Consider the following 16,666-nt stretch of genomic DNA (forward strand, 5'->3'; position numbering starts at 1 on the left):
GTGTTGACGAGGATGTGGAGAAAATGGTGGAATGCAAACCGGTGTAGCCACTATGGAAAACAGTATGGAGGTTTCTCAAAATAATTAAAAACAAAATTATCCTATAATCCAGGAATTCTATTAGCAGTATTTACCCAAAGAATATGAAAACACAATTCAAAAAAAAATATATATGTACCTCTATGTGTGTTGCAAAATCATTTACAATACCCAAATTATTGAAGTAACCAAAGTGTCCATAAATATTAATACATATACATACAATGGAGAAAGAGTGAAATTTTGCCATGTGCAACAATGTGGACAGATCTACAGGGTATAATGCTATGTGAAATAAGTCAGTCACAGAAAGACAATATCATATTACCTCACTCATATGTGGAATTTAAGTAACAAAACAAATGAACAAAGAAAAAAGAGACAAACTGAAAAACAGCCTCTTAACTATAGAGAATAAACAGATGGTCACCAGAGAGGAGGTGGGTAAAGTGATATGTGAAAGAGGTGAAGGGATTAAGAGTACAGTCATCAGGGTGAGCACTGACTAATGTATAGAATCACTGAATCACTATATTGTATACCAGAAACTAATGTAGCACCATATGTTAACTATACTGAAATTTAAACAAAACAAAACAAAAATCAAACAACAAAAAAACCCACAACATTATATGAAGTAAAATAAGCCAGACACCAAAGAATACATACTTTATAGAAATTCAAAAGTAGTCGAAACTAATCTATGGTATTAGAAGTCAGGAGAGTGGTCACAGTATCTGGAAGAGGACCCACGGCAGAAAAAAAATTGCCAAGTTCATGCAAGACTAAAATAATTAGCACATTATATTTCTTGGCCCAAGGACTGGTTCAAATATTTGAAGCTTTGAAATACTGCAGCCAGTTTGGCTATCATTAGGGACAGTAGCCTGAGGAATGAGCACACGTGAGGATGAGCTTGAAAGAACTGAAGAGTGATGTGGACAGAAAGCAGATGACACTGTGGACCTCTGGACCAAACCATGCCAGAAGTCCTGCATTACTTCTGAACTTTTTGGTTTCATGAACCCATAAATTTATTATTGCTTAAGACAATTTGAGTCTGGTTTTCTGAATTGCAACTGAAATCATTTCAATTAATATATGTCTCTATATCTCCACAAAATTTCTTTTTAATGGCTGTGTAGTATTTTATTTTAATGATATGTTTTACTTAGCCATTCTCCTAATAGTATTTAGACTGTTTAATCTGAGCTATTATTAAGTCTGCAATAGACTTGGTAATTTTAAAAAAAGTATGATTTCTTTACAAACAACCACACTTGCATGTACTGTACACAACATTTTCTAAATCATTTTTATGAGCCACTTTTTCCTGTTCCCCTATAGAGCTCAAAGTAGTTATAATCAAAATATGTCACCCTTCTACCGAATTAGAGATGCCATTATTTGTCATATCACAGTCTTCGTCTTCATGACCAACATTACTAATGACCTTTCTGTAGAAGAATACACCAAAGAAACTCAGTTCTGCTCACATTAGAAAGATCAAAATGAATGAAGAAATGGGTACAATTCAATAAATACACTGCATTATATTAACTATATAATTAGCTACATATATTTAATTAGTAGGCTTGCACTAGGGTCACATTCATCTCTGAGTAATAACCCAAATGACAATAAGCCATGGTCATTTTGGGGTATGAACCTTGGGTGCAAACACTGAGTATTCAACCTCAAACTGCAAGATATCTTAAAAAAAAAAAAAAAACACTATAGCTATGAAAAGAAAATTAAATCAGTGTTAGCTTGCAAAGATCTGAATTAGATCTTCTTATCCCCTTTGACTATTTCCAAGTTATATTTCTGCAGAGGTATAATGGCCCTTGGACAGAGCTGAAAGCAAAAGAAACCCAAGAGTGACTGTTGATTTCAGCCTACTGTGAACTATGGACTAGTGAGTTTGGGACTTGTGTTTTATCCTAGTTATACTCTGCTTTGAGGATTATATTCTTGCCATTTTCTCAGTGGACACAGAAGATTAAAAGAGCTCCTGTGAGATTTGGCTACAGTACAATGGTTGTGCTACATGAGCTAGAAAATTTGTAGAACAGCATCAATAGTAAATTTGGAACAGCATTTGTTGATTTTGAAGTCTTATTTTTTATTACTCAGAACAGGGAAAAGAATATTTCATTTCCTTCTTGGCTCATACAAAATGTAGTTATAGATACATTAATGACAAATATGGTATAGAATATTTAATACATATAATATTTTATAAATTAAGACTCTCAAAGTTTTCTTAATAATTGGTTTTAAGTCACAGTAATACATTTTTAAATAATAGAGGAGTTAAATATAAATCAGGCCAATCTTCATTATCTGAATTGAAATAATCAATAACATGTTTTTTTCATGTTGCCAATTTTTCATCAAACTACAAAGATTAAGTTTTATCACTGTCAAACAATCCTTACTTCCTAGATGTAAAAAAAAAAAATTATTTTTCAAAAAAATTTTCAAAAAATAAATTTTCTCGAGGAACTGAATATGAGAAATTTTCCTAAATGGGACATATGCAGAGAATATATTAATAAAATTGATGAAATAAAATCTAGTCCTGGAATTGTAGAGACTTCCTCTCCAAAACAATTCTATTTGGAAGTAAACCTGTTTAAACAATAGAAGACTTTCTAGATAGGATTAAACAACAAACTCAATTAGTTTTAATCAGTAATGCAACTGAAACAGATTTTAACTTAATTAAAGCTAGCAGAAGTAAAATGCCTAGTAAGATAATGGGAGATAATGAAATCTGAATTCCCCTTCCTGGCAATAATATCACTAGGGCTATCCATTTGGAAGGAGACTGGTGTGAAGCTTTTAATAGTTACTTGGATGGTTCTAATAATTAAAAGCAAATAGGTACCTTGAATGTGTTAAAGAGATAGCTAGCTCCTAGTTACTGCTTAAAAGTCACCACATTAATCTGATCGTTCTTGTCACATTTTTACTAATGAAAGAAAGTTTATGTAACTAAACCATATCAAACATAATGTGCTATTGAAAATATGCTTACTCGTAGATGTGATAAGGTAAAACTACAATATTTTAGGCAGTGTTGTCACTTTCCTTAAAAATGTTATAAGCTATAATTTTCCTATATTTGCTTATAAAAATAAAAAAAACATATCAGTAATACTTGATTATTAACAAGATGAGTAACACTAACTGGATATTATATTTGACACATCATGGTTTCCAAACTTTAAGCCAGCAGAACTTAAGTTTTCATCTTCATTTTATATATAAAAAGATTAACATCTTAAAAGAGTTTTAACATTTCTAAAAAATATATAACAAATAAGCATAGAAAATTAAATTCAAGCCTTATTTTTTTACTTGTATTTTGTTAGTTGGTTTATCCCCTCAATTTTTCCTCTGGCAAAAAAATAAATAAATAAAAAAATAAAAGAAAGTAGGACTGGTAAGATTGTTTCAGAGAGAAAAAAATGTTAGCCAGTTTCATTATTTTGGTGTGAAAGGAGGAAGAAGTACATAAAAATCACTATGCTTACTAACCTAGTGATTAATCAAAAGAGATATTTGAAGAATTTTTTGAGAAGGTAACCATAGGTTTTTTTTATTACTTTTATTATTTATTATTTTTATTATTAAACTTGAAAATCTTTTGTAGGTAGTTAAGACCCAATAATGTAACCATATGCAAGGGACTATTTTCCTCAGGACAGGGATTTTATAATAAATAGACAAGAACAGAATTAACCAATCTTTACAGTTCACTGTAATATAATAAAGCAACATAGGATGCTTGCCCCAGTAGAAATGACACTTTTGTCCACAGACCATCATAATTCTCTGCCCCATGTTGTTAGGTGACCTTGAGTATATCTATAACCTGGACAGTATCACTCAGAGCCATTCTCTGGGACAATTTTATTACATCTGCATGTTGAAGTATAACAAATTTGTTCAAAGACAGAAGTAGGAAAATAAACCAATGTGATATTGCCCCTGACAGATGGAAACCATAATTACAAAAGAAAGGTTGGGCTGAAACAAATAAGACTCCAAATTGCATAAGAAAAATATTAAATAGAAATAAAGTAAAAATCTGCAAATACTCCTTTTACTATCTTGGCGCTTGACTTTCTAGCTCTCAGTTCCAGCATCTCCTGAAACTGTTCTTTTCTGCCTTTGGTATGGGTTCTTATGAAGCATCTGTGTATCATTCTAAAAGAACCTTGTCCACCCTTCAACCAACGTTAGGCTTGTTTGAATAGGTTTCTGTTTCTTATTTTAGACTGGTTGTATGTCCATGAAATACAAAGGGCAACAATATAAATAAAGTCTAGAATTGCATATGAATTGATCTTTTAAAAAAAATTCAAACTTCTTGCATACTATGCAAACCTATTTGTATATTTTACCATAATATATGTTTACTACAACATTTCTTTTAAAATATGGCACTTTGTTGTTTAATTTTTTTCCACAAATTTAGGGAAAATTTATTTTCTTCCCTCACTTTTTTCCTTCCTCTCTGCCTTCTTCCTTCCCTGTCCTACTCCCTTCCTCTCCCCTTTGCTTCCTTATTCAAATATTTATTAAATTCTATTAATTGCTAGCCACTCTTATAGATATTGGTGAAATAGTAGTCAATATAAAAGCCAAACTATCTGCTCTCACTGAACTTTTATACTTAAATTAGAGAGGAATAATAATTTAAAAACAAATAAACAATAAATTTTGGAACACTGAAAAGAAATAAAACATAATGGAAAAAAATAAAAATAAAAAAGAAAGTCACTAAATTTTAATCTACTATATATATATATATATATATATATATATAAAACAACAAATACCTGTCTAATATGCCCAATGGAGGCTGATGCTATGAAGAAACAAAAATAAAAAGAATTTTAAAATGATGGCGACTTCTGGTTTCTGGATTCACACATAAAGAGCTTGGAAGTCATGATTATGTCCTAATAATAAGTAAAAAGCTGAACAGACTGAAAAATCGACAACTTTCCTTAGATCTGTAAGTGAGGGGAAGAAAACAAGGCAAACTGCTGCCTGCAGGATTGGAGAGACACACAGGAAAATGTAGACAGTTAAAAGCTCATTGGAACAGAGATTCATTAGCTAAACTTCAGGGAAAACCTGAATGGAGTAGAAAATGCAAACTGCAATTGACCAATAGCTAGAAGGTCAATGTGGACAACTCTGAAGGTTAAAACCTTTAGGGGAACCCAGTCATAGGAGGGCCTCCACAATACTGTGAGATTTACCTCAAGGTATTTGACAACTTTAACAGGTTCCTAGAGTAAATATCAGAAAGAAATTCACTTGTGTTTTCAGCAGAGGAAGGGGAAAAGGAACCTTTTTGAAATATGAGGGAGCACTCTATTCTTCTTAACAAGGCCTGTCCTTAGAAGAAACTAGTTAATCAGAGCCTAATCTGCTGGGGTATTATCAGAGCCTAAGTGGCCCAGGGAAAGACACATACCCAATTCCAGCCCATCCTAGACTTCCACTTGGGAGAAGAGAAATACCCAATCCCAGCCTGCATGAGTATGTGTGTATATATTTATTCAGATACTGTCAATATTTAATTCTTCCCAACTTGATCTATGATACAATGAAATACCAATCAAAATCCTGGAAAATTTTGTGGATCTGGGAAAGGTTAATCTAAAATTAATAGAGGGAGGCAAAAGACCCAGAATAGCCAACACAATATTGAAGGAGAACACGAAGTTGGAAGATTGACAATACCCAACTATAGGACTTACCATAAAGCCACAGTAATCAATACCATAGTGTGGTATTGGCAAAAGAACAGACAAATAGATCAATACAACAGAATGGAAAGCCCTGACCCAGACCCCCAGAAATATGTCAACTGATCTCTGACAAAGGAATCAAAGGAATAAAGGCAGAAAAATGGAGCAAAGTCATCTTAACAAATGGTGCTAGAATAATTGAAAAACCACATGCAAAACAACAACAAAAACAAATATATCTTGACATAGACTTTCTACCTTTAACAAAAACTAACTCAAACTAGATCACAGACCTATATGCACAATACAAAACTACAAATCTCCTAGATTATAACACAGGCAAACGCTTAGATGAACTTGGGAATGCTGATGATTTTTAAGACACTACACCAAAGGCACAATCCATAAAAGAAATCATTGATAAACTAAAGTTCACTGAAGTTAAAAATTTCTGCTCTGGGGGCACCTGGGTGGCTCAGTGAGTTAAAGCCTCTGCTTTCAGCTCAGGTCACGATCCCGGGGTCCTGGGATAGAGCCCCACATCAGGCTCTCTGCTCAGTGGGGAGCCTGCTTCTCCTCTGTCTCTGTATGCCTCTCTGCCTACTTGTGATCTCTGTCTGTCAAATAAATAGTCTTTAAAAAAAAAATTCTGCTCTGTGAAAGATAATGTCAAGAGAATGAGAAGATAACAGATTCTGAGAAAATACTGATAAAAGACATATATGATAAAAACTGTAATGCAAAATATACAAAAAAACTCTTAGTCTCAATGATAAGAAAGAACCAAATTTAAAAAATGAACCAAGAACCTTAAAAGATATTTCACCAAAGAAGATATGCAGGTGGCGGTGGCAAATAAGCATATGAAAAGATGTTTTGCACCATATTCCATCGAGAAATTGCAAATTAAAATAATGACATACCACCACACATCTATTATAATGGCCAAAATCCAAAATACTGATAACAGCAAAATGCTTTTGTAACTAATTAATTAATTGATAATGTAATTATTAATAGTAATAAAATTGACAGTAAAGGTTGGTGTTTTTTCAGATTAAGTATATCAAAGTGTATAAACAATAATTATTTATATTAGTATAAACTTAAACATGCCCTGAGATGATATAATAATGATAAAAACAATATTTATTAAGTTTGTGTGATAATACATGGGACTGAGATGAATAGCAAGTCACATGCATTTTTATGTTGCTAGTTAGGAATTATTAGAGCTTGGGAGTAGGATATTGACAACTTTTCTTCCTTTGAAGAAATTATGTATTTAAAACAATATTTTAATGTTACACATTCTCATTCCACCTGATCAGCTACAATTCTGCTGGCTAGGGAGGTGGGACAAATATTTAAAAAGAGATCATGTATTTTGTGTTTTTCATTTTTCTATCTAAATCAAATCAGCTCATCCTCTATTCAAGATGTTTTTTTCTCCACAAAGTAAAATGAAATTCCACAAATGGACAAGACACAAAAAAAGACTGCTGGAAGAAGTTAGGGATCCAGAAGGTCTCATAATAGAAAAACAACTACATCCTCCAGAAAACACCTTGCTAGTACAATCAGCCCCAGCTTTATAAGTTGACAGCATTTTCCAGATCATACTGGACAAAGCAAATTTAACAATAACATAGGGTCATAACTCATGTTATTAACCATTATGCTTATGATTGATCTAAATAAAGACAGAAAATGAAAGTCTTAAGGAAAAAATATCTCAAGGCCAAAGTAATGGGGGTTAAAAAAATATCTTGCTACATATGGAGAAATAGAGACCCAGATTATAATATTACCAAAACAAACAAACAAACAAAAAAAAAAAAAAAAAAAAAAACACCTCACCACAACTTCTTTGTGAGTAGAATTTAAGAGTTGATTTTCAAGCACCTGGGTGGCTCAGTTGGCTAAGCAACTGCCTTCAGCTCAGGTCATGATTCTGCAGTCCCAGGATCAAGTTCTACTTCAAGCTCCCTGTTCAGTGGGGAGTCTGCTTCTCCCTCTGACCCTCTCCCCTCTCATACTCTCTCTCTCACATAAATAAATACAATCTTCAAATAAATTAAATAAAAGTTGATTTTTCAAATCTATTTGAACTGAGCTTCTTATATAAATTTAGATTTAAATAAACATATACTATAAAGGGAGGAGTCAAGATAGCAGAGGTAGCAGGGGATCAGCTAGATAGCTCATCAAACCATTCCAAACACCTACAAATCCAACAAGAGTTCGAAGAGAAGAAGAGCAGCAATTCTAGAAACAGAAAATTGACCACTTTCTGAAAGGTAGGACCAGCCGCAAAGTGAACCCAAAGCAACAGAAGAAAAAATGCATGGGGAGGGGCTAGTTCCAGCAAGCAGCGGAGCAACGGGGCACAAAATTAGAACTTTTAAAAGTCTGCTCCACTGAGGGACATCGCTCCAGAGGCTAAGCTGGGATGAAACCCGCATGGGGACAGCGTGGTCTCAGGTCCTGCGGGGTCACAGAAGGATCGGGGGTGTCTGAGTGTCACAAAGCTCGCAGGTATTAGAATGGAGAAGCCGACTACAGACAGAGCAGAGGAGTGAGCTTTCAACTCGGGGTTAAATGGTGATCCGTGGCACAGACCACTGCTCTGTGAGCAGAGAGCACACAAGATCTGGGGAGAACCCACTAGAAGAGTTCAGGGATCTGCAGGGTTTGGAGACTCCAGGTGGGGTTGTGTGCCAGAGACAGAGATGCCGGGTCACAGGCTGGGTGGGCTTGGGGCACAGCCTGAGGCCAGGGAGACAGAAGTGATTGAGCACTTTTCTCCAAGGGTGCACTGAGGAGTGGGGCCCCAAGATCTCGGCTCTTCCGGGCCAGAGACTGGGAGGCTGCCATTTTCATTCCTGTCCTCTGGAACTCTACAGAAAGTGTTTAGGGAACAAAAGCTCCCGAAACTGAACTCCAGCAGATTACTTAGCCTGGCCCCTGGTAAGGCCGGGCAACTCCACCTCGGGAAAAGATTCTTGAGAATCACTACAACAGGCCCTTCCCCCAGAAGATCAGAAAGAAATCCAGCCAACACCAAGTTCACTTACCAAGGAGAATAGCGGAATTCCAAAGGAGGAGAAATCAAAGCATGGAATTCATGGCTTTCTCCCCATGATTCTTTAGTCTGGCAAAGTTAATTTTTTTTAATTTTATCTTTTCTTATGCTAAGGTTTTTTAAATTTTTACTCTTTCCTCTTTTAACTTTTTTAACTAGTTTATCTTAACAATACCTTTCATTTAAAAAAATATTTTTTGAAATTTCATTATTATAGTCATATTTTATCCTTCATTGTATCTAACTTTATTTTTTGTTTACACATAGGGTTTTTTTATTCTAAAAAAGTTTGGGATATTACTTCTTCTAACAGATCAAAATATACCCTAAATCTAGCAGAGCTTTGTTCTAGTCTCCAGCCTGAGCAAATTCTCTCCACATTCTTTATCTTTATTCTCTCAATGAAATTATCTTATCAACTCTTTTTCTAAAATTTCAAAAAAAAATTTTTTTTCATCCTTATAGGCATACTCCAACCCTTCATTGTGTTTACCTTTATACATGTTTTTCATTCTTTAAAATTTTGGGAGGTGGCTTCTTCTAAGAGACCAAAATACTCCCAAAATTAAGTGGGTGACCCTGTTCTAGTCATCAGTCTAATATATATATATTTTTTCCTTTTTATATTATTTCTTTATTTTTTCTCTTTTTTTAGGTTTTTGTTTTTGTTTGTTTTTTGTTCTGGAGCTTCTTTTTACCCCTTTTCTTCCACCCATGATTTGGGGTCTCTTCTGATTTGGTTAAAGCACATTTTCCTGGGCTCTTTGCACTCTTTTAGTATTTTATTCTCTCCTTCATATATTCTTATCTGGATAAAATGACAAGGCAAAAAAACTCACCACAAAAAAAAAAACAAAAAAACAAAAAACAAAACAAGAGGCAGTACTGAAGGCTAGGGACCTAATCAAGACAGACATTGGTAATATGTCAGATCTAGAGTTCAGAATGACGATTCTCAAGGTGCTAGCTGGGCTTGAAAAAAGCATGGACGATATTAGGGAAACCCTTTCTGGAGAAATAAAAGAACTAAAATCTAACTAAGTTGAAATTAAAAAAAGCTATTAATGAGGTGCAATCAAAAATGGAGGCTCTTACTGTTAGGATAAATGAGGCAGAAGAGAGAATCAGTGATATAGAAGACCAAATGACAGAGAATAAAGAATCTGAGCAAAAGAGAGCAAAAGAGCAAAAGAACAAAAGAGAGACGAACAACTACTGTACCACGAGGGAAGAATTCGAGAGATAAATGACACCATAGGACAAAACAATATTAGAATAATTTGGATTTCAGAAGAAGAAGAGAGAGAGGAGAAGAAAGTATATTGGAGAGAATTATTATAGAGAATTTCCCTAATATGGCAAAGGGAACAAGCATCAAAATCCAGGAGCTGCAGAGAACCCCCCTCAAAATCAGTAAGAATAGGTCCACACCCTGTCATCTAATAATAAAAATTACAAGTCTTAGCTACAAACAGAAAATCTGGAAAGCAGCCCAGCACCATAAGTCTGTAACATAGGTTGGTAAAAATATTAGATTGGCAGCAGACTTATCAACAGAGATGTGGCAGGCCAGAAAGAACTGGCATGATATATTAAGAGCACTAAATGAGAAAAACAGGCAGCCAAGAATACTATATCCAGCTAAGCTATCATTGAAAATAGAAGGAGAGATAAAATGTTTCCAGGACAAACAAAATCTAAAAGAATTTGTAAACACCCAACAAGCTCTATGGGAAATATTAAAAGGGGTCCTCTAAGCAAAGACAGAGCCTAAAAGTAGCAGATCAGAAAGGAACAGTGACAATATACAGTAGTAATCAGCTTACAGGCAATACAATGGTACTAAATTCATATCTCTCAATAGTTACCCTGAATGTAAATGGGCTAAATGCCAAATCAAAAGACACAGGGCATCAAAATGGATAAAAAACAAACAAACAAACAAAAAACCCATCAATATGCTGTTTACCAGAAACTCATTTTAGACCCAAAGACACCTCCATATTTAAAGTGAGGGGGTAGAAAACAATTTACTATGCTAATGGACATCAAAATAAAGCTGGGGTGGCTATCCTTATATCAGATCAATTAGATTTCAAGCCAAAGACTATCATACGAGATGAGGAAGGACACTATATCATACTCAAAGGGTTTGTCCAACAAGAAGATCTAACACTTTTAAATATCTATGCCCCTAACATTGGAGCAGCCAACTATATAAACTATTAATAAGAAAATCAAAGAAACACATAAACAATCATAAAATAATAGTAGGGGACTTTTAACAGTCCCCTCACTGAAATGGACAGATCATCCAAGCAAAAGATCAACAAGGAAATAAAGGCCTTAAATGACACATTGGACCAGATGGACATCACAGATATATTCAGAACATTCCATCCCAAAGAAACAGAATACACATTCTTCTCTAGTGCACATGAAACATTTCTAGAATAGATCACATACTGGGTCATAAATCGGGTCTCAACCTGTATCAAAAAACTGGGATCATTCCCTGCATATTTTCAGACCACAATGTTCTGAAGCTAGAACTCAATCACTAGAGGATATTTGGAAAGAACCCAAATACATGGAGACTAAACAGCATCCTTCTAAAGAATGAATGGGTCAACCTGGAAATTAAAGAAGAATTGAAAAAATCCATGGAAACAAATAATAATGAAAATACAAACAGTTCAAAATCTGTGGAACACAGCAAAGGCAGTCCCGAGAGGAAAATATATAGCGATACAACCCTTTCTCAAGAAACAAGAAAGGTCTCAGATATACAACCTAACCCTACACCTAAAGGAGTTGGAGAAATAACAACAAACAAAGCCTAAACCCAGCAGGAGAAGAGAAATCATAAAGATCAGAGCAGAAATCAATGAAATAGAAACCAAAAACAGTATAAAGAATCAACAAAACTAGGAGCTGGTTCTTTGAAAGACTTAATAAGATTGATAAACCCAGGCCAGACTTATCAAAAAGAAAAGAGAAAGGACCCAAATAAATAAAATCATGAATGAAAGAGGAGAAATCACAACTAACACCAAAGAAATACAGACAATTATAAGAACATACTATGAGTAACTCTACACCAACAAATTTGACAATCTGGAAGAAATGGATGCATTCCTAGAGACATATAAACTACCACAACTGAACTAGGAAGAAATAGAAAACCTGAACAGACCCATAACCAGTAAGGGGATTAAAGCAGTCATCAAAACTCTCCCAACAAACAAGAGCCCAGGGCCAGATGGCTTCCCAGGGGAATTCTACCAAACATTTAAAGAAGAATTAATTTCTATTCTCCTGAAACTATTCCAAAAAATAGAAATGGAAGGAAAACTTCCAAACTCATTGTATGAGGCCAGCATTACCTTGATCCCAAAACCAGACAAGGATCCCATCAAACAAGAGAATTACAGAGAATATCCTTGATAGACACAGATGTGAAAATTTTCATCAAAATACTAGCCAATAGGGGGGTGCCTGGGTGGCTCAGTGGGTTAAAGCCTCTGCCTTCAGCTCAGGTCGTGATCCCAGGGTCCTGGGATTGAGCCCCGCATCGGGCTCTCTGCTTGGCAGTGAGCCTGTTTCCCTCTCTCTCTCTGCCTGCCTCTCTTCCTACCTGTGATCTCTGTCAGATAAATAAATAAAATTTTTAAAAAATTAAAAAAATTTTAAAAAATACTAGCCAATAGGATCCAACAGTACTTTAAAAGGATTATTCACCACGACCAAGTGGGATTTATTTCAGGGCTGCAAGACTGATTCAACATCTGCAAATCAATCAGTGTGATACAATACATTAATAAAAGAAAGAACAAGAACCATATGATACTCTCAATAGATGCTGAAAAAGCATTTGACAAAGTACAGCTTCCTTTCCTGATCAAAATTCTTCAAAGTGTAGGGATAGAGGGTAAATACCTCAATATCTTCAAATCCATCTATGAAAAATTCACCGCGAATATATCTCAATGGAGAAAAACTGAGAGCTTTTTTGCTAAGGTCAGAAACACGGCAGGGATGTCCATTATCATCACTGCTATTCAACATAGTACTAGAAGTCCTAGCCTCAGCAATCAGACAACAAAAAGAAATTAAAGGCATCCAAATAGGCAAAGAAGAAGCCAAACTCTCACTCTCTGCAGATGCTATGATACTATATGTGGAAAACCCAAAAGACTCCACTCCAAATCTACTAGAATTTGTACAGGAATTCAGTAAAGTGTCAGGATATAAAATCAATGCACAGAAATCAGTTGCATTTCTTTACATCAACAAGACAGAAGAGAGAGAAATTAAGGAGTTAATCCCATTTACCATTGCACCCAAAACCATAAGATACCTAAGATAAAACCTAACCAAAGAGGCAAAGAACCTGTACTCAGAGAACTATAAAGTACTCATGAATGAAATTGAGGAAGACATAAAGAAATGGAAAAAGGTTCTGTGCTCATGGATTGGAAGAACAAATATTGTGAAAATGTCTATGCTACCTAAAGCAATCTATGCATTTAATGCAATCCCTATCAAAACCCCATCCATTTTTTTCCAAAGAAATGGAACAAATAATCCTACAATGTATATGAAACCAGAAAAGACCTTGAATAGCCACACACAAAAATAGACTCAAAATGAATGAAGGACCTCACTGTGAGAAAGGAATCCATCAAAATCCTTGAGGAGAACACAGGCAACAACCTCTTTGACCTCTGCTGCAGCAACTTCTTCCTAGGAACATCGCCAAAGGCAAGGGAAACAAGGGCAAAAATCAGCTATTGGGACTTCATCACGATCAAAAGCTTTTGCACAGCAAGGGAAACAGTTAACAAAACTAAAAGACAACTGACAGAATGGGAGAAGATATTTGCAAATGACATATCAGATAAAGGGCTATTATCCAAAATCTATAAAAAACTTATCAAACTCAATACCCAAAGAACAAATAACCAATCAAGAAATGAGCAGAGAGGGCGCCTGGGTGGCTCAGTGGGTTAAGCCGCTGCTTTCGGCTAAGGTCATGATCTCAGAGTCCTGGGATCGAGTCCCGCATCAGGCTCTCAGCAGGGAGCCTGCTTCCCTCTCTCTCTCTCTCTGCCTGCCTCTCTATCTACTTGTGATTTCTCTCTGTCAAATAAATAAAAAAAATCTTTAGAAAAAAAAAAAAAAAGAAATGAGCAGAAGACATAAACAGACATTTCTGCAAAGGAGACATCCAGATGGCCAACAGATACATGAAAAAGTGCTCCACATCACTCGGCAACAGGGAAATACAAATCAAAACCACAATGAGATACCACCTCACACCAGTCAGAATGGCTAAAATGAACAAGTCAGGAAATGACAGATGCTGGCGAGGATGCGGAGAAAGGGGAACCCTCCTACACTGTTGGTGGGAATGCAAGCTGGTGCAACCATTCTGGAAAATAGCATGGAGGTTCCTCAAAAAGTTTAAAATAGAGCTACCCTACGACCCAGCAATCACACTACTGGGTATTTACCCTAAAGGTACAAACGTAGTGATCCAAAGGGGCACGTGCACCAGAATGTTTATAGCAGCAATGTCCACAATAGCCAAACTATGGAAAGAACTTAGATGTCCATCAACAGATGAATGGATAAAGAAGAGGTGATATATATATATATATATATATATATATATATATATATATATGCAATGGAATACTACGCAGCCATCAAAAGAAACGAAATCTTGCCATTTGCGATGATGTGGATGGAACTAGAGGGTATTATGCTTAGCGAAATAAGTCAGTCAGAGAAAGACAACTATCATATGATCTCTCCTTGATATGAGGAAGTGGAGATGCATTGTGGGGGATCTGGGGGCTAGGAAAAGAATAAATGGAACAAGATGGGATCGGGAGGGAGACAAGCCATCAGAGACTCTTTTTTTTTTTTTTTTTTATACTTTTTTTTTTTTTATAAACATATATTTTTATCCCCAGGGGTACAGGTCTGTGAATCACCAGGTTTACACACTTCACAGCACTCACCAAATCACATGCCCTCCCCAATGTCCATAATCCCAACCCCTTCTCCCAAACCCCCTCCCCTCGGCAACCCTCAGTTTGTTTTGTGAGATTAAGAGTCACTTATGGTTTGTCTCCCTCCCAATCCCATCTTGTTTCATTTATTCTTCTTCTACCCACTTAAGCCTCCATGTAGCATCACCACTTCCTCATATCAGGGAGATCATATGATAGTTGTCTTTCTCTGCTTGACTTATTTCGCTAAGCATGATACGTTCTAGTTCCATCCATGTTGTTGCAAATGGCAAGATTTCATTTCTTTTGATGGCTGCATAGTATTCCATTGTGTATATATACCACATCTTCTTGATCCATTCATCTGTTGATGGACATCTAGGTTCTTTCCATAGTTTGGCTATTGTGGACATTGCTGCTATAAACATTCGGGTGCATGTGCTCCTTTGGATCACTACATTTGTATCTTTAGGGTAAATACCCAGTAGTGCAATTGCTGGGTCATAGGGCAGTTCTATTTTCAACATTTTGAGGAACCTCCATGCTGTTTTCCAGAGTGGCTGCACCAGCTTGCATTCCCACCAACAGTGTAGGAGGGTTCCCCTTTCTCCGCATCCTCGCCAGCATCTGTCATTTCCTGACTTGTTCATTTTAGCCATTCTGACTGGTGTAAGGTGATATCTCATTGTGGTTTTGATTTGTATTTCCCTGATGCCGAGTGATATGGAGCACTTTTTCATGTGTCTGTTCGCCATCTGGATGTCTTCTTTGCAGAAATGTCTGTTCATGTCCTCTGCCCATTTCTTGATTGGATTATTTGTTCTTTGGGTGTTGAGTTTGCTAAGTTCTTTATAGATTCTGGACACTAGTCCTTTATCTGATATGTCGTTTGCAAATATCTTCTCCCATTCTGTCAGTTGTCTTTTGATTTTGTTAACTGTTTCCTTTGCTGTGCAAAAGCTTTTGATCTTGATGAAATCCCAGTAGTTCATTTTTTCCCTTGCTTCCCTTGCCTTTTGCGTTGTTCCTAGGAAGATGTTGCTGCGGCAGAGGTCGAAGAGGTTGCTGCCCGTGTTCTCCTCAAGGATTTTGATGGATTCCTTTCGTACATTGAGGTCCTTCATCCATTTTGAGGCTATTTTTGTGTGTGGTGTAAGGAAATGGTCCAATTTCATTTTTCTGCATGTGGCTGTCCAATTTTCCCAGCACCATTTATTGAAAAGGCTGTCTTTTTTCCATTGGACATTCTTTCCTGCTTTGTCGAAGATTAGTTGACCATGGATTTGAGGGTCTATTTCTGGGCTCTCTATTCTGTTCCATTGATCTATGTGTCTGTTTTTGTGCCAGTACCATGCTGTCTTGAGGATGACAGCTTTGTAATAGAGCCTGAAGTCCGGAATTGTGATGCCACCAACGTTGGCTTTCTTTTTCAATATCCCTTTGGCTATTCGAGGTCTTTTCTGGTTCCATATAAATTTTAGCATTATTTGTTCCATTTCTTTGAAAAAGATGGATGGTACTTTGATAGGAATTGCATTAAATGTGTAAATTGCTTTAGGTAGCATAGACATTTTCACAATATTTATTCTTCCAATCCAGGAGCATGGCACATTTTTCCATTTCTTTGTGTCTTCCTCAATTTCTTTCATGAGTACTTTATAGTTTTCTGAGTATAGATTCTGTGCCACTTTGGTTAGGTTTATTCCTAGGTATCTTATGGTTTTGGATGCAATTGTAAATGGGAT

This window comes from Mustela lutreola, chromosome 13 (genome assembly GCF_030435805.1).
Source record: "Mustela lutreola isolate mMusLut2 chromosome 13, mMusLut2.pri, whole genome shotgun sequence".
NCBI lineage: Eukaryota > Metazoa > Chordata > Mammalia > Carnivora > Mustelidae > Mustela > Mustela lutreola.